This window comes from Oryctolagus cuniculus, chromosome 15 (genome assembly GCF_051225735.1).
Source record: "Oryctolagus cuniculus isolate XC-2025 breed Fujian yellow rabbit chromosome 15, ASM5122573v1, whole genome shotgun sequence".
NCBI classification, from domain to species: Eukaryota; Metazoa; Chordata; class Mammalia; order Lagomorpha; family Leporidae; genus Oryctolagus; species Oryctolagus cuniculus.
This window is the reverse complement of record NC_142881.1, coordinates 34,000,309-34,019,579: the sequence shown is the minus strand read 5'-3', so window position 1 is coordinate 34,019,579 and position 19,271 is coordinate 34,000,309. Positions and strand designations below refer to the sequence as shown.

The window sequence follows — 19,271 nt, the reverse complement described above, 5'->3', positions numbered from 1 at the left end:
GGTTGCCCCTCTTCCAGGCCAGCTCTCTGCTGTGGCCAGGGAGTGCAGTGGAGGATGGCCCAGGTGCTTGGGCCCTGCACCCCATGGGAGACCAGGAAAAGCACCTGGCTCCTGGCTCCTGCTATCGGATCAGTGCGGTGCGCCGGCCACAGCGCGCCGCCGGCTGCGGCGGCCATTGGAGGATGAACCAACGGCAAAGGAAGACCTTTCTCTCTGTCTCTCTCTCTCACTGTCCACTCTGCCTGTCAAAAAAATAAAAAAATAAAAAATAAAAAATAAAAAAAAAAGAAAGAGTTAGACACAGAGAGGAGAGGCAGAGAGAGACAGAGAGACAGAGAGACAGAGAGAGAGAGAGAGGTCTTCCATCCACTGGTTCACTCCCCAATTGGCTGCAACGGCCAGAGCTGCACTGATCTGAAGCCAGGAACCAGGAGCTTCTTCCGGGTCTCCCACACAGGTGGCAGGGGCCATCTTCCACTGCTATCCTAGGCCATAGCAGAGAGCTGGATGGGAAGTGGAGCAGCCGGGTCTCGAACCGACACCCATATGGGATGCTGGCACTTTAGGCCATGGTGTTAACTCGCTGCACCACAGCACTGGCCCAACTGGCCTGACCATTTTTTTTTTTTTCCATTCTGGCCATTTCTTCTCCTGGACTGACAAGTCCCTGTGGCACCAGGAAGCTGCAAAGGAAGCCAGAGTTATTCAAAGGAGCTGGACGCGCCACCAGATTCTTGAAATCATTGTTCTTGAAATGCTCGGAAGTGCGAGGATCCTAAGGTATCACAACTGCCTCTCTCCTGCCAGGAGGGAAACCAAGACCAAAGACAGGGTGGGACTTGGGGTTCCCATTCACACAGCTGTTTCATTCAGCTCCAGTGTCACAGATGGTGGGTTTCCTGTTACACTACTGCTAATGGATGGAGCAGGGATAGAGACTGCTTGCCACCAACACAGGGAGACTGAAGGGAGGGGCAGACATAACTTACAGGGGCCCTTGAGGAGATCAGTTGCCTAGATTAACCATGAAAGCCAAGAGCAGCAAAGAATATCTCACCTGCTCTTTTTGACATTAATGTCCTTAATGCTAGGTTCATCTGACCTTTTCCCCCACTCAATAAATACTTGAGTGGCTATTAAATAAACAGCATTAGTCCAGGGGAAGAGGCCAGAGATGAAGATGACTTGAAGATAAGGGAAATACACTAAAAGTACAAAGAAAGCTTAAGGAACCAGTCTTGTGGCAGAGTGGGATAAGCTGCCATATGCAATGCCCATACAGCATCCAGTTGGAGTCCTGGCTCCCCTGCTTCTGATCCAGCTCCCTGCTAATGCACCTGAGAAGCAGCAAATGATGCTGCCACCCAGATATTTTAGATATTTTAGTCCCTGCCACCCAGATATTTTAGATATTTTAGTCCCTGCCACCCATATGGGAGACCTGGATGAAGTTCTTGGCTCCTGGCCTTGACCTGGCCCAGTTCTGGCTGTTGTACCCATTTGGGGAGTGAACCAGCAGATGGCAAATACAGATGGATGGATGGATGGATGGATGGATGGACAGATCACTCTCTGACATTCAAATAAATAAATCTTAAAAAAAAAAAAAAAAAAAAAGGCAAGTCTCATTAGAGGAGTCTCCTTCCAGAAGCCTCCCAGGCCCTCCCATGTACCACAGTGATCAGCCACCCTTTGCTCTGTGCTTCCTCAACAGCCTGGGCTTAAGATTGGTCATCACAGCTACCTTGTGTTCACTTATCTGTTTCTGTCTCTTTGAGAAGAGAGTTCATCCTCTTGTTCAGCTTTATATACAATCAGCCTTCAGTATCCATGGGGGACTGGCGCCAGGACCACTCACTGATGCCAAAACCTACAGGTGCTCCAGCCCCTCATACAAGATGGCACAGGGTTTGCACAGAACCTACATACAAGCTCCTTACTTTAAATCATCCTGAGATTACTTATAAGGCCAAGTACGATGTAAATGCTATATAGAGAACTGAGTTACTATACCAGTTAGGAAGCAATAACAAGAGAAAGTCTGTACATGTTCAGCACAGGTGTTGTTGTTTTCAAATATTTTCGATCCACAGGTTGGCTGGATCTATGGACGCGGAACATGAGGACACAGAGCATCTAGCACAGATCCGGGCACGAGGAAGTATTTGGACACTCGCTGGAATGGATGGATGGATGCAAAGACGGACAGATGGACGATGGACAAATCAGTGGGTGGCTGGGGATGCAAAAAAATCCTGGCCAGTCAATCCGGGAAGCCTTCATGAAGGCGTGAGGCATCTGAGCTGGACTTTGAAGGACTTAAACAAGTGGAAATGAAGGGAAGGCTGAGCTCACCCAAAGTGACTAGAACCATGTTAGGCATACAGCTGGTGCCTAATAAATGCTTACTGGATGAGTTTGCTGCTGGACTGGACTTTCCAAAGAAGGCTGACTTCATCTCCCACAGCCTTTCACTTCTTCTCAGGTAAACAGAAACAACCCCTAAGTAGCTATTAAATTGGTAAATCAAGGCAAAGGCAGCTGCCTGCCAGTCTCTGCAAACACCACTCTCCCAAGACAGGTTAGCAAAATGCAAACACTCCATGCGGACTGACAGGGAGTTCCCAGGATGCACTGCTAAGTGACAAAAGCAACGTGTCACCTTCTCTGCTTATGCACATACTTGTACAGAGAAATCTTGGGAGGACACACAGGAACAAACTGAATTGATTACCGATCTGTGGGTAATATTTAACTGATCCGCTAAGCCACAAAGAACGTCAACTGGAGCTGTCCTGGGCAAACTGGCAGGGGCCCGGTGGAGGAGAGAGCAGAGTGGACACATCAGGGGTGAGACTGAAAACTTAACGCCCATGCTTTCATAGACTTCTCACTTCCAAACCGCAGGTGCAGATGCACCATGTTTGCACTGAATAATCTTCTAATGGGAACAGGGGTAAAAAAAGAAAAACTTGAGCCTTCCAACTCTCCTAGACAAAGAGAGAGCTCACTTGGGGGGCACTTGGCCACTTGGCTATAAAACGAAATCCCCACTCACAGCACAACCCTGACTGCAGCGTACAAGAAAACACCCCGAGAGGAGCGAGCCGTACATGGCCTAAAAAGGCTGGGACTCCACGCGGGGCCGGCGGGGCCGGCTGGGACGGGGGACGTCGGGGGAATATAAACAGACATAAAGCAGCTCAGGTTTTGCACAAGCATGGCAACAAAGTGAGATTGATTCGGGCTTGAAGGAAGCCCTTCATATTGTTTCTACTTAAAAAGGAAATGTATTGACTCCAGTCCTCCTCACAGATTTATCTTTCCTGACATCAAGCACATTCATAACCTATTTGAAATTCCAAGGAACAATGACGGGGTTTAGGCAAGAGAATACCAGCGGGTTTCACCAGGCCCTTTGGGAGGCTGGGCAGAAGCTTCTCCGACTTTTCATTGCTCAGGAAACGGGCACCATGTGAATAGTTTTTCTTATCAGTCATAACTTCCAGTTGCAAAACGCTTCTCCAGGATGCTGAACTTGGAAGGGCCGCCGTGGAGCCACTGGAGAGTCCACACGTGGCGTCTCCCGGCGTCGGGACCATCTCCTCCCTTCAGAGGATGCTGGAGCTCCTCCTGCCGCCAGGCCCCCCCCCCACAGGGTGGGCACTGGCCTTCCAGCAGCCACCTGACCGTGACCCAGCGGGAAGCCCTTCAGGGCTCCACACGGCCCTGAAACTTGCCGGGCCATGTGGTTTATGGTCCATCTCTTGGGAGGGAAAGGGGCACTATTAACCACCACACCAGCAAAGCCCTGAGAAACTGAATGGGAGATCATCGACTACACAGGATAAACTCAATCCTTCAGCGGAGTTTAAATCCAAGACCATCCCACTACCTGCCCTATCACATGGTCCATCACAATGAATGCAGGTGACCAGCCTGCCCCAGGCTGAGCTATCTCTGAACATTTCCTCCTCCTGACTACATCTCACCCACATTCCCCACCAGGCTATAGTGCCCCTCTCTCCCATCTACCCAGGTCTAAATCCTACTCTTGGGGCTAGATTTGTGCCACAGCAGGTTAAGCCATCACTTGGGATAGTTGCATCCCATATCCCCAAGTGCATGGTTTGAGTACCTGCTACTCTACCTCCAATCCTGCTTCCTGCTGAGGTGCCTGACAGGCAATGGATGATGGCTCAAGTAGTTGAGACCCTGCAACCCATGTGCAGGACTCAGATGAAGTTCTTGGCTCCTTGCTTCACCCTGGCCCAGCCCCAGCCATTGCAGTCATTTGGGAAGTGAACCAGCACATGGAATAATCTCTCTCTGTCTCTCTGACTTCCAAATAAACATTTATTTATCCTACCCTTGGGGCCAGTGTTGTTGCGCAATGGGTTAAGCCGTGGTGCAATGCCACCATCCCATATGGGCGCCAATTCATGTCCCAGCTTCTCCTCTTCCAATCCAGCTCTCTGTTTAGGCCTGGGAAAGCAATGGAAGATGGCTGAAGTGTTTAGGTCCCTGCACTCATGTGGGAGACTCTGAAGAAGCTCCTAGCTCCTGGCTTCAGCCTGGCCCAGCTCTGACTGCTGCTGCCATTTGGGGAGTGAACCAACAGATGAAAGATCTCGATCTCGATCTCTTTCTCTCTCTCTCTCTCTCTCTCTTCCCACCCCTTCCCTCTCTTCTTCCCCCTCTTACTCTGCTTTTCAAATAAATAAATCTTTAAAAAAATCCTACCTTTCCTCTAAAACACAAATTATTAATTACTACATTCATTCAACAAAAAAACAAACTACATATTATACAACATGTGCATGGTAAATAAGACTAAATATTTCACTTCTCAAACACTAATTTGTGTGTGTGTACGTGCACACCTGCATGAGCAACTGTGATAACTGTCCAGACGGCCAACCTTTTATGGCTGTGAATGGACACAAAGCTGAGAGCACCTTGAGAGCAAAGACCTTTCTCACTGCCCTGCTGAACTGATCACACATGCTTGGAGAGAGGAGGCCCTCAACCCACATTTGCTGAGCAAGGAATTAACATTAAAGTGGTGGGGCTGGTGTTGTGGCATAGCGGGTTAACCAGCTGCCTGTGATGCGCAGCATCCCATGTGGATGCTGGCTTGGGTCCCGGAAGCTCCCTGCTAATGTGCGTAGAGAAGCAGCAAAAGATGGCCCAAGTGCTTGGGGCCCCTGCACCCACGTTGGAGACTTGGAGCAAGTTCTTGGCTCCTGGCTTCGGCCTGGCAGAGCCCAAGCCATTAAGGCCATTCAGAAGTGGATCAGTGGATGGAAGATCTATCTCTCTCTCTCTAACTCTGCCTGTCAAATAAATAAATCTAAAAAAAAAAAAAAAAAAAGTAAAGGGACTAACATTCAATCTGAAGAGTTGACTGACAACTCATTCTGGGTTCTCTATGGAGGGAAACCTGAATTTCCACTGACCTTAGAGAAACAGGTCCTACAACTGTGACTGTTGACACTGATGCTGGAAGGGAATTGAAGTCACCAGACTCAATGCTACGCTGCTTCTTCTGAGGTTAAATGACTCATCCAAGGCCACTGGCAGGGTCAGAAAGTGACAGGAGAGACTCAGCATGAATGGCTGGATAAACCACCACAGGAGTCACCGGAGCTCGGGGCATTGGAGAAGGGAGGTGACACGGTTGGCTGGACCGGCCGTGAACGCAGCCCAGGGTGAGGCCCAGGTGATGAGAAGGGAGTAGCAGTGGGGTCAACGCAGGGCCTTAAGCATGTGTGTGTGTGGTCAGGGAGAGTCAGCTCCAAACCAGCACTACCAGGCCAGACTGATATGGAGGCCAAGTCCACCATGGTGAGCTGACCAGGGCACAGAGCACACCTTTGCCACATCAGACTGGAAGAGGGAGTCAGAAGGGCAACAGGGGGAGGGCAGCAGGGGGAGGACAGCGTGTGCTGTGCTCAGGTGGCCCCCAGGTGCAGGCTGTTCCACCTGACCCGTCCAGCCACCACCGTCAGCCACCAGCTGCCTCGGGTAAAGCCATTAGGAAAAGCTCTGCAGAAGAAGCCAAGGGTCCAGGGGCTTCCCCTGATTTGTCTGCAGTCCTCCCTTAAAGGCACAGGACGACTGGAAGTGGCTAACAGTCACTAGGAATAGGGGCGCTTGGCAGGTAGCACATTTGTATCGGCGTATGGAGAGCAGGAACACCTCTTTTGCACACATTTCCGATGGTGCGTAGTCACAGCAGTAATTTAATAAAGGGGACAAAAGTACAAACAGCTGGCTCTGAGTTCTTATATCTATTACACACAGTGAAATACCTCAATCAATTCCCAGGGACGGGGCTTGACCCCGCCCACTTCTCACCTGCAGCCCTGGGCCACCACGGTTTGGGCCTTGTTGGAATTTTTGTCTCAGCCTCCACCCACCACCCGGCAGCCCTCAGGGCTCAGTGTAGGAGGAACACAAGTTGTAAATATCCATTAAAGGACAAGCTAAGTCTCTGGAGCTGCAGGAACAGCTCCAGTTCTTCAGATGGGCCTTCCTCACCCTCCCCCACCCTGCTCTCTGAGGGCTACAAATACAACCAGGTCCCCAAAGGGTAGGGTCAAAAGCTCACAGGGGATAACCCTCTGATGTGGGGGGGACTATGCTGTGTGCACTGTAAGACGTTTAGGGGATGCTTGGTATCAGCCCACTAAATCCCAATAACACCCTCTAAATTGTGGCAACCAAAAAGGTCTCCAGACACTACCAAATGTCCCCTCGTGGTAAAATCACCCCTTGCTGCAAACCACAGTGGAAGGGTGGCCTCCCCAAATGTGCTGCTCCATGCGTCCTCTACGTGCAGGCCCCTGGAACTCAGGGATTAGTGACAGAGCTCTCCATTGAGTGGGCCTGGGTCGGAGCCCTGGCTCTAGCCTAATTCTGTGGCTTTCTGGAAGTCATAGACGCATTGAGCCTCAGTGCCTTCATCCACAAAATGGAAGCAATAAAACAGCACCTACCCCATGGGAAGGCCACGGAAGTTACACAAAGTGACAGGCAAAGACTGCCTGGCACCGAGAGCAGTCAGCAAATGGTAGCGAGGATTTACAGGCCTGGGAAGAGCCTTTTGGCCACGCCTAGAGTTTAGTCTTCTATTTCTGTGGCTTCTGATCTTCCCCCTCCTTCCTATGCCCTTTCCACCTGTCAAACGCCTTTGGTCTTAACCTCTGGTCTGAAGGAATCCTTCCGTTGGTTCAAAGGCGTGTGAGGTTCAGGTGAAGGACACACACACACACGCACATGGATGCAGGGGACATTTCAGACTCAAGCCTGCCCAGAAACAAGTCTGTCCAAAAACAAACTTTTCCACAATGAGTCTTTTTTTTTTTTTTGACAGGCAGAGTGGACAGTGAGAGAGAGAGACAGAGAGAAAGGTCTTCCTTTTGCCGTAGGTTCATCCTCCAATGGCCGCCGCGGCCGGCGCACTGCGCTGATCCGATGGCAGGAGCCAGGTGCTTCTCCTGGTCTCCCATGGGGTGCAGGGCCCAAGCACTTGGGCCATCCTCCACTGCACTCCCTGGCCACAGCAGAGAGCTGGCCTGGAAGAGGGGCAACCGGGCACAATGAGTCTTAAAACAGCCACAACGACCAGCATCTCCACACTGTTCTGGTTCTCAACCCCGTTCTGCCCCTGACCTTGGAATAGCCCTTCTCCCTCCCAGGCCTCGGTTTCCTGATCTGTAAACCAGGGTTTCAGACCCTGGGGAGCTCTAAGTGCCTCACATCAGCAGCTCCTGGGTTTGGCAATGTGCTGGGATGCTGTGGCACGGATGGCAGCTGGAGCCACATTTTAGGTCAGTGTTCAACTTGGAAACAAGGGTCACAAAGACAAACCATTGTCCTTTTTTCCATCTCCTCTGGAGAGCCAGCAAAATACAGTGACACGCGTGACTGTTAACACCGGAGCCAGAGACCTCAATAGAAGGCAAACCCACCCCACAGAGACCTCGGGCAAGCAGGCCTCTCTCGAATCGCTCTGCCTTATCTGAAACGTGGGACAACAATGATGGCGGCGACAATGATGTAAGGATTATGAGACAAAGCTCACGGAGCACCTGGTACAGAAGCAGTGCACACCAGAGAGTTCCAGAACGCACCCCCTCCCTCCTTGAATCCCTACTGCAAGTTGTGTAACCTAACCCAGCATCACTCTCTCCTCTGCAAAGCCCTTCCTTCTCTCCCTCTATTCACCCTGCAAGGCCCTGCCCAGGTCCTCCTCTGCCAGGAGGCCTTCTTGGCACAGAAGTTTATAAAGGCCCAAGGCCTTAAGTTTCCCAAACCCTGGTGAGGGAGTGGGGTGGGGGAGGGGTTCACTAAGGACTTCCTTTCTGCGAATGAAGATTAACCCCTTCCCTGCTCTGCCCCAGAACACAGCCTGGCCTCACACGGGCAGAAGCCTATATATAATCCACACACCCATTGTCTCTCACCTCCAGGGACGACCTCACAGCCCAGACCCTGCCGCTCCTCTGAAATGACCCTGAACCTTACAGGCAGAGACTCACACTGGCAAGGAAATGGAACTCAGATGAAGGGGCTGGTGCCAGGGCTCTCCACGGATGGGGGCAGGACAGGACTCTGGGGGCTCCTGACATGCCAAGGCTCCATCCACAGCCTCGTTCCCCACCAACTGGGCCCCTCTGTTCTCCCAGCCAAGAGCCCTGCAGCCTCCTCCCTCTATGCCCTTGCCTTGGTTGCCAGCCTCTCATCAGGACCAGGAACCTGCAGCAATAAAGGCCGGCACAGGACGCCGCTTCCCAGGCCTACTGCCCGGTCCCCGTCAGCTCAGGCCCCAGCAGCAGAAGCGGAACTCCCCAGGAGCCCATCTTGCACCCCAGGCCGCATTCCTCTTTCTTCAACACACCTTCTTCATGCCACTCTGCTGTCCAGCAGCCCACCAGGGCTCTTCGGTGCCCCTGGACCAAACCTCTCTGTCCAACCCCCAGGAACCAGTCCACTCATTCCAGTGAGGCCCTCACCTCCCCGCCGTGTCCTTGCCTCCTCTCCCAGGTGAAGGCTCTCCTCCCTCTCTAGGTCTGCACCTGTTCACCCCCCTCCTTTGCATGGTCCTCCCGTCTGCATTCTCCCCTCTCCACTGGTCCGGCAAGGCTCTGTCCAAGCCACGTTCTACAAGGAACCTTCCGCTGTCCACCGTGCACGTGGTCACCGCTGCATGGCCTTTGGCCTTGTGTTACCACTGTACTGCCTGAGCTGAGTGAGCCGGCCACAGGACCATCCACACGTCTGTGTCCCTTCCACCTCGACCTCAGCCGGGCGTTCGCTCCACAGATACTATGTGAAAGCCTCTCACGTACCCACAGGGCTCCTGCCAATGCGCTCAAGGCCCTCCTTCCCCTTCGAGACGTGGCTGCTATGCCACCTACCCTGTGACTTCATGCCCAACGCCCTGCTCACCCAGGAGTCTTCACCTCTGTTCTAGGACCTCATCGCCGGTCTCTAGGACGGGTCCTCCCTAAGATCCACAGATCCAGGACAAGTCCCTCTACCAAAAAGACGTTCAATGAACGGCCTTCACAGTGAGCTGAAACAGAATCTGTCCAGTTCTCAGGCCAATCTGGGCCCCTGGGTGGCCTCAAGCTCCCTACATCCAAATGACCTCCTACTGTTCTCCCAAGATTGGATTTGGGCCCGAACTGAGTCAAATGACCTCTTATCATTCTTCCAAAATTAGGCTTTCCTCTCTAATTACACCTTATCTAGCCACACTCAGTGTGGATTCTAATTACATAATTACTTCAAGCCCTGGGACTTGAAAACAAGAGAAGCTAGGAAAGGAGTGTGCATGACTACACAGGTAAGTGAACACACTGAGGGTGCCTACCCACATAGCCATGTGCCATTTTCTTGTTCATATACAATGTTGTGATCCGGTAAATACAGCCCAAGGAAGGACCTGAGTCATGTGATGTTAAGAATCCCACTGGGGGCCAGCACCGTGGCTCACTTGGTTAATCCTCTGCCTGCGGCACTAGCATCCCATATGGGCGCCGGGTACTAGTCCCAGTTGCTCCTCTTCCAGTCCAGCTCTCTGCTGTGGCCCAGGAAGGCAGTGGAGGATGGCCCAAGTGCTTGGGCCCCTGCACCCACAGGGGTGTAGCACCTCCCACAGGAGGAAGCACCTGGCTCCTGGCTTCAGATTGGCGTAGCTCTGGCCATAGCAGCCATTTGTGGGGTGAACCAACGGAAGGAAGACCTTTCTCTCTCTCTCACTGTCTAACTCTGTCAAATAAATAAAAATGGAAGGAAGGAAGGAAGGAAGGAAGGAAGGAAGGAAAAGAATGAATCCCACTGGGCAGGAATAGACAAAGAAGAACTTCATGGAGAAGTCTTAACCCAAGACAGGCCATAATGTGAAGCCAAACTCCTTCCCCTTGTGTAACCTTGTCCATGCTAGACTATTTTTTTAACCTTTCTTTGTTTCTTTGAAAGGTAGAGTTACAGAGAGAAAAGAAGAGGAGAAAGACAGAAAAATCTTCCATCCACTGGTTTACTACCCACATGGCCAGGGCTGGGCCAGGCAGAAGCCAGAATCCGTACTTCATCAGAGTCTCCCACACGGGTGCAGGGGCCCAAGCACTTGAGCCATCCTCCATTGCCTTCCCAGGCACATTAGCAGGGATCTGGATTGGAAGCAGAGCAGCAGGGACATGAGCTGGTGCTCATATGGGATGCCAGCTTCTAGTTTTGGGTTTGGTTTGCTGTATTTTTTCTAGATCCTTGAGATGCATTGATAGCTCATTTATTTGGTGTTTTTCCAATTTCTTGATGGAGGCACCTATTGCTATAAATTTTCCTCTTAACACTGCTTTTGCTGTATCCCATAAGTTTTGATATGTTGTGTTATCTTCATTTGCTTCCAGAAAGTTTTTGATTTCTCTTTTGATTTCTTCTGTGACCCACGGTTCATTCAGGAGCAGGTTGTTTAGTCTCACAGGTGACAGCTTAACTCACTGCACCAAAATGCCAGCCCCACCCATGGTAGATTGTTAAAGCATGACAAGGTCTGATCTCTCCCAACCAAACTATCCATCCTCTTCTGAACCCCAGGTATCCTCTCTGCTGAGTCTCTCCTAAGGCATTTGCAATTCTCCTCCCTCATCTCCCTTAACACACCACACCCACCCTGCAGGCAGGAGCCCAGTCTTATCCATTTGGTATTCCCTCCTGTCGTCCCCACCCCCTCCTGGTAGTATGGACCCAGCAAGCCCTAGCCCTGCCTTGTTACTGTGTTCGCCGCTTCTCCCAGCGCACTGAGGCTTCTTCCCACCAAGCCACCGTGCCTTTGCACGTGCCAGTCTCTGCGTACTAATAGGAATGCCCTCTTCTGGCCTTGTACTTGCCCTGACATAGTGCTCAGCACACTTTTGCATAAAAAGCCCTTTCATTTGCTTCCCTCTCCCTTCAGAGAGGCCTTCACCAAACTTCCTGATGGCACTTTCCTATTAGTGAAACAGCTGTGAGCACATTAACCTCCAAGCTAATTATGAAATGTGTCCCTCTTTAAATAGCAAAGCTATGTCTTTTAGTAAAAGAGCAAACAAAACTCAGGCAAGACTGTTTTCTTCCTGCACCTCCAAGGGGGTCTTGAGAGCTCACCCACTGCCCTAGTTTAGGATTTCGTTGAGGACAGTGGGGATGTTTTATTCTCTTTGTATTCCCAAACCCTTGTACAGAACCCAAACTTCATAAATGCATTAATTTACCCAACAGGTGGTGTGGCGCCTCCTGCAGGCCAGGTACATGGTAGGCACTTAAGACACAAGAGTGACCAGGCAGCCCTGGGATCCAACAGACTGGTAGGCAAACAATGATATGCCCAGCAAGTGTGCCAAGGCGGCAGAGACAAATGCTAGGCAGAGGTTCTGCGCAGAACCCCACAGCCACAATAGCCTGCATGGTGCAGACTTTAACCTGGCCTGGCGGCTCCATTTCCCGAGAACACCATGCTCCAGGGGACAATGGAAGGAGACAACAGAGCTGTCCAGACAGAGGAGGAAGGAGCACTCCAGGATAGGGAAACCACACAAGCGAAAAGCCCTGAAGCAGGGAAAGCAAGTGCCAGGAACAATAGAGGTCAATCCACAAAAAGAAGGAATGGACAAACCCCGAAGGGGCAGTAAGTTATCTTCCCTCTATTCCTTCTCCTCCTGTCAAAATAGGCCACCTCCCCACCCACCCCAACCCCAACTACCACTATGGACTGCTGAAGGGGTGGCTCAGCCCTGCCTCTGCCCAGCCTCTGCCCACGCAAAGCAGGTGAGCGCTCAGCCTCCCATCCGGCCCTCCCAAGACCAGGCCCCAATCCCGTCCCTTCTGAGACACCCACAAGCCCCAGGAAGGCACTCCTGAGAACGATGCCTGTTGCCATGGGCACCACCGATGGAAGTCTCCCGGGCAGTTTAATTTTTTAAAGAGCGTTAAATATTTTACGCCTTCTAACAGCACTGCTTCTGCCTGGCCTACGATAAAAACAAACACACTATCCTCCTCTCGGTAAGGACGTGCTCAGAGCAGACACCACGCTGCAAGACAGCCCACGGAGGTCTGCACCCCGCTGCCTGGGGTTTCTTCTGGCTTTCCTGGCTGCCCGGGCAAGCACCTGTGTTCCAGGAGGGAGACACCAGGAGCATCTTAGAACCACAGGCCACAAAACGTCTTCTCTGCTGGAGCCCCTCTGACCCCGAGAAGGAAAAGCCATCAGAGCGATGCTTCAGGTGAGTATTTCAACGTCCCCTGGCTTTAATAATTAAAGAAAAAGCCAAGGTCGTAGCCCGGAATGCAGGCTGGCGGCTGCTGGGCCTCCTGCAGCAGCTGTCTGAAACAGCATCGTATCTTCTATCAGTGCCCGGGCATGACTAAGATTTCCCAGTTCCTAGGGGGACTCGCCCCCTCACACCTGCCACGCCGACTCGCCAACACACCACGTCTGACACACAGGTTCCGAGAAGCAAACGTCAAGTCGCCCTAAAAGGCCTCACGCTGCCTTGGTACAGGTCTGGGGCTCGGCAGCCACCTCCAGTGGCTCTCGGCTCCCCCAAGCCTCGGCTTTCCCCAGCGACTCCCACTGCTGCTCCTGTTGGGGGTCTGCTTTCTCCGCAGCCTCTATTCACTTTGTCCAGCTTAAAAGCTGTTCCCACTCTTACCCTGGCTGCTCCACCCAGATTCCCACTGCCCCAGCCACTGGGGCGGCGACTCAGATCTCCCCGCTCCAGTTCCGGCCTGTCTCACGTCATCCTTGGCTTCCAGGCCCTACCCAGTGTCCTAGCGCCAGCCTCCTGGGTGCGCTGCCCGTAAAGAAAGGCCTGAGCACAGAAGCCACAGCAGGATCCACGTCCCAGCAGCCCTGCAATGACTCCCTAACATCAGCCTACCAGGAAAACGGCCCCATTCCCCCTGCCAGTGCAGCACAGGCAACTCCAAGCCCTAACCACCATTCTGTGCTCACGTGACACAGATACCGCACACCAGCTCTGCCCCGACTAAAGACAAACTCAAGGTGGAGAAAAGCAACCCGCAGACACTGGACAAGGAAACCGCTCATGTACACAGCTACCGGTGCCACAGCCGCCAGGCAGCAAGAGATTGTTTGGGTTTCATGAGGCATGCCCTCATGACCTTTCGTTCTCGGAAACCCAGCTCAAAGGTCAGCCGTCAGGTTGACGCTAATTATCAAAACGTCGGGCTTTGCACAACAGAGCCATGAGCCTCCGCAATGGCTCAGGGGGGCACAGGGGCAATTCTGGAATCTACTAAGCACCCCTTCCTTTTACAAATGCTACCGACCAGAGAGTCACCCATGATAACCCAAAGTCAAGGCCAGAGCGGGAACGAGGTTGGCAGCGTCAGTTACAGGTTAAAGCTTCAAGTACTCAAAACTTCTGATCCCCGGGACTCAGAGAAAACCTGTATTTCTACACGGTGTTGAGAATCAGGCTGCCCCTGGGTCTGCCTCGACGAGACGCCCAGCCTCTACCTGCCCTGCGTTCCTCACTCAGGCGTGGCAAGGTGCCACATCCATCACGTGTCCGCAGGGTGTCCTCACTGCACGCACCTCCCCACACACGCCTTGTCACACTGAAGCCTTCCTGCTCCATGACCTGAAAGGCCCTTGACAAGAGCCCTGCCCCTGCTGTGCTGGGCGGAAATCAACTCCAGGGGGCGGGGCCCACACCGACCACTGTGGCTACTAACGCGCTTCCTTAAGCTAAAGTTCCACGTGCAAGCCGGGAATCCCCTGCCCCCTCCCCATCTCATCCCTGGGACTAACATCAGAGCTCTCTCTCCTCATCCAGGCACAGAGCCCCTCTGGGAAGGCAGGGCTACTTGCCACAGACCTGCCTGCTGGAGAGACTGAGCCACGAGAAGATGACATCATCAGGAGACTGAACCCTCAAGGACAAGACCAGGACCCAAGTGCTGGATCACCACAGGCTTCTGTCCTTTCTCTCTCGTTCACTCCTGCAGGGCATCCCTCAGCTCCATGAGGAGGCTGGGGGGGCGGGGGGCAGTGAACGTGACCCCACTCTCTGAGGTAGAGAGGGGAGCAAGGGTGTTTGGGGACCAGCCCAGGTAGGGGGAAACCAGGAAGAAGGAGACAGTGGAAAGACCCAGTTCCAAGCCCTAACAACCAGTTTCAAGACACAGAGGGCTCTGAGAAATGCTGGCATTTTTCTTAAAAGATTTGTTTCACCTATTTATTTGAAAAGGAGAGGGAGCGACACAGAAAGAGGGATCTTCCATCCACCCACTGTTTCACTTCACAGCCTACAACAGCTGGGGTGAGGCCAAGCCAAAGTCAGGGGTCCATAATTCCATCCAGGTCTCCCACGTGGGCAGGGAACCAAGCTCATGGGCCATCACCCACTGCCTTCCCAGGTGCATTAGCAGGGAGCTGAATTGGAAGCACAGCAGCCGGGGCTTGAATCGACAGCAATCAGATATGGGATGTGGCAACACAAGCGATGGCTTACCCTGCTGTGCCACAACATACACTCACACACACACACACAGGCATTTTTATACATAAGCACACGTGATGGAAGTAGTCCTGGGCTTAGAAATGTTCACTTGTGTCCTGCAGGTGGTCAGTCAACTCCACAAACAGCCTTCCCTGCCAACATTCTTCTTCCGCTCCAGTCTCCTGTTGGAAGATGGCGCACTGGCTCCATCAGTACCTCCTGTGTCCTCTCGTCTGACAGCAGTGACCTGTGATTCTGTATGATTACCATGTGCCAGCACAGTTCTCAAGGTCTGCACCACTGGACCACTCATCCTCCCTGCAATCCTATGAGCTAGGAGGTACTGTTGTTCTCTCCATTTCTCAGGTGAGGCAACTGAGGCACGAGGCAGTGGCTTGCCCTGGGTCCCAAAGCCAGGAAGTAGCAGAGGTAAGATCTGAACCCAGGCAACCTGAGCACAGAGACCACCCCCTTAGTCACTCTGCACCCCTAGCTCACTTCAGGGAGCAGGAGCCACACTCCAAGACAGGTGTGTTCCCAGCTGTGCCTCAGTGGCCTCTGTGGTGAAGCTAGAAAGATACCTGGTCCTGACACAGAATCTCAGCTCCATAGTCCAGCCTGCCTAAGAGAACCACCTGCAATGATGGAATGTTCTAGATCTGTACTGTTCATAGGGCAGTCACCGATCACACGCAGCCACTGAACACTTGAAATGAGGCAAAGATAAGAAACTGGATTTTTTCGTTTTAATTAATGTAAATAAGCACATGTGTTAGTCACAACCACATGACACAGCTCAGCACTGCTCTGTAAACCCCAGGAGGGCAGGTGCCATTTTTGTCTGTTCCCAGGGCCCAGCACGGACCCTGGTCTATAGGGGGTGCTCAGTTCCTAGTTGTTGAGCAAATCAAAAGCCAGGGACTTTTCAGCTGCTCTAATATACTTCGTCTCCTACACTGGCATTGCTTCTTCAGGCTCCCTGGCCTGTAGGTGTCCAGCCTTGGCTCAACAAGGAGTTCAGGGCTCCCAGTGAAGCCTGGTGCCAGTAGCTCTCGATGAAAAGTTCTACTTCACTTACCTAAATCTACTGGTTCTGGCACATAAGCACAAAGGTGTGAGAAAACCAAAATACATTATTAAAAAAAAAAAAACAATTAGCATGTTCTTAAACACTGTAATTGCAGGGTTCTGCCTGCAATTCATGTCCATAGTTAAGATGCATACATTTTTTAAAGATTTAGTTATTTATTTGAGAGGTAGAATTGCAGACAGAGAGAGGTAGAGAGGAAGAGAGAGGTCTTCCACTCACTGGTTCACTCCCTAAATAACCATAACAGTTGGAGCTGGGCCAATCTGAAGCCAGGAGCCAGGAGTTTCTTCCAGGTCTCCCACGTGGGTGCAGGAACACAAGCATTTGGGTCATCTTCCACTGCTTTCCCAGGCCATCAGCAGGGAGCTGGATTGGAGGTAGAGCACCCAGGGCACAAACCAGCACCCATATGGGATTCTGGCACCACAAACAGAGACTTAACCTACTACACCACAGTGCTGGTCCGATGAATACACTCTTAAGTGACAACAGCATGGAGCCTATTAAACAAATACATGACTGCAATGTGCTTAGAGGCACAGAGTCCTTCGGTGTCAGGGCTGGGGTCCAGAATCGTTCTCCCCACTGACTTTAACATCAGTTCCCTCAAGACCCCAGCTCCATAAGTGGGCTAGGGAGTGTGCAGAACAATACACTTCCAACACTTGCATGTGGTAGGCCCGTGGTAGACAAAGGAGCTACAAAGATGACTGTTAGGCCGTCCTCACCAGGAGCCTACAGTCTAGAAACAGTAAGAGGTAATACATGCAGAGGACTTTGTCCAAGATACTGAAGGGGGCTGGCATTGTGGCATAGTGGGTAAAACCTCCACCTGCAACACCAGTATCCCGTATGGACACTGGTTCCAGTCCCAGCGGCTCCACTTCCAATCGAGCTCTCTGCTGAACGGCCTGGGATAAGTAAGCAGCAGGGACAGCCCACGTGCTTGAGCTCCTGCACCCATGTGGGAGATCTGGATGAAGCTCCTGGCTCCTGGCTTCAGTGTGGCCCAGCCCTGGGTGTTGCAGCCATTTGGGGAGTGAACCAGAGGATAGAAAAATCTCCCTGTCTCTCCCTCTTTCCCCCTCTTTCTGTAACTCTGACTTTCAAATAAATAAATAAATCTTCAAAGAAAAAAAAATAAGCAGAAGACACAGAACTAAGCTGTGTGAAATATAGAAGCCAAGTGCAATCAATTCAGCATGACCCATGTCACAGCACAGGCTCCCTTAAAGATACCTGGAAGAATCGAAGCGCTGTGCCTTGCACACAGTAGGTACAGGATTCACCCGCACCTCACTTTAAGGTTGAGGATATCAAGATGCAGAGAGGTTACGTAACTTCTCAAGGTGACCCAGGTAGCTAGCGAGAGGGCTGGAGCCAGCACCCGGCCCTGCCACCCCCAGCCCAGCAGTCAGTGCTGCCTCTCAGCCTACACTGCACAGGAAGTAGGGTAGGATCCGCTGCCTGGCATTATCACAATAGTAAGACTGCGTGTGTGGGACTCTACTGAAATCTGGTGACCAACTGCATGCGTGTCATCTTAAAAACAAATATGCATTCAATCAAACATTTCTTGATCTATGACTTACATCCGGCACAAGCCTAAGGGCATGGACAAAGAGATTAAAGAAACTCCATCAGACTGGACACCTGTGCCTACCTCTGCTCTCTCCCAGAACCCCACTGAAAGACCAGTAGAGGAACTGGTTTCTTCAAGGAAAGGAAACAATAGCAGACAACGCTGTGTCAACAGAACTCCAGGGAGGGAGAGGAGACCTCCATGCCCAGCAGCTGACTTAGGTTTCTGTTCTGTTTGCTCTGCCAAAAAACTACTAAGTAAGTCACCAACTCCCAGCACAGAACCTGGAGAAGGCTCGGGAGCTGGAGGCCCTGGGACTCTAAGGGTAGAAGCAGGATAGGGGGAAAACAAAGACAGCCTGCTACAAGCCTGTCTGAGGAGCCATCAGCCCCAGGCTCCCTGCTCAGCCTGGTGGTTTCCTCCCTCAGCCAGCACAAGGTAAAGGTCCAAGTCCAACTTGCACCAGAAACTCGGATTCTGACAGAGCTGAGTGAGGTGGGCGGGGAGGGGCAACTTTCCAAAGACCTGGACGCCCAGCACACCTAGCAGTCTGCACACCAAGCAGGGTAACAGCCAGCCCCTCTCTTATTCACATTCCCACCATGCAGAACACCGAAGCTGCTACCCACCTTACCCCACCCCCAGGCAAAATGCTCTCCAGGAAAACCCTTTCCAGGAAAGTCCCAGAGCAAAGAGCCACAGGCACTGATTATGCAGGTTTCTCCAGTGGGAGGGGAAAAAAGGGTGGGAGAAGTAGTTCTCTGCCGGGTCACCCTACAAGGAAGCGAACAAGCCCCTTACGACCACACAGACGCCCAACCAGCAGTGTGGCTTCCACTGCTATCTAGATGGTCAGACAAGGATCAGTGTGCTGGAAGGGTGACCCGGGGAAATGCAGTCCCCAAAAGAAGCAGAAAGGGGATCAGCAGAAAGACAGATGAGCCAATGGCAGAAAACCACGGTGGGGGGAGAGTAAAAAGAAGAGAAAAGAAAAGGGAAAAGAAAAGAAAACACAGGATTTTATTGTACTCATGAAACAAGAACAGGATGTTATTTAAAAAAGAAAAGGGGACATTCGGAGAACTAGGGAGCTCTCAGAAAGTAAAACATGCAAGTTCATCTCATGTAAAAACACAAAAGCAGAAGTAAAAAAACTGAACAGGATTAAAGATAAAAAAGCTGCAACTATCTCTCAAAAAGTAAAACAAAAACAGAATTTAATGGAAAACAGGAAATAAAAGATTTTAAAATTAGAAGCTCAATCCAGGAGGCCCAACACCCAACCAGTAGGAGTTCCAAAGGTGAAACACAGAAAATGGAGAAAATTATTAAGTACATATATATATATATGAAGATGTCCCAAAACTGAAATATGTGTCTTCAGATTAAAAGCATACACTACCGACTAGGACCAATAATTTCTAAAGCAAGGAATTTCAATCATAAGGAAAGAGAAGATCCTAAAAACTTTCACTGAGAAATCAGGTTACAGACAACAAGAAATCAGAATGGCATCCAAATTTCTGACATTAATACTGGAACCTAGAAGACAGTAGAGCAATGCCTTCAACCCTCGAAG

General features: G+C 51.5%; 1 protein-coding gene and 1 long non-coding RNA gene across 50 annotated transcripts in view; both read right to left on the bottom strand.

The window, feature by feature from the left end:
* Positions 1-19,271, bottom strand: part of SORBS1 (sorbin and SH3 domain containing 1) — a 237,765-nt gene that overhangs the window by 210,987 nt on the left and 7,507 nt on the right. The gene's annotated exons all lie outside the window — the stretch shown is intronic.
* LOC149121955 (uncharacterized) lies at positions 7,344-13,046 on the bottom strand. Of its 2 annotated transcripts, none has more exons than XR_016222083.1 (2): positions 12,984-13,046; positions 7,344-7,580 (listed from the first exon to the last, which is right to left on the bottom strand). It is a non-coding gene; the product is annotated as an uncharacterized LOC149121955 (long non-coding RNA). The 2 variants fall into 2 exon arrangements; XR_016222084.1 differs by having other exon boundaries at positions 12,959-13,015.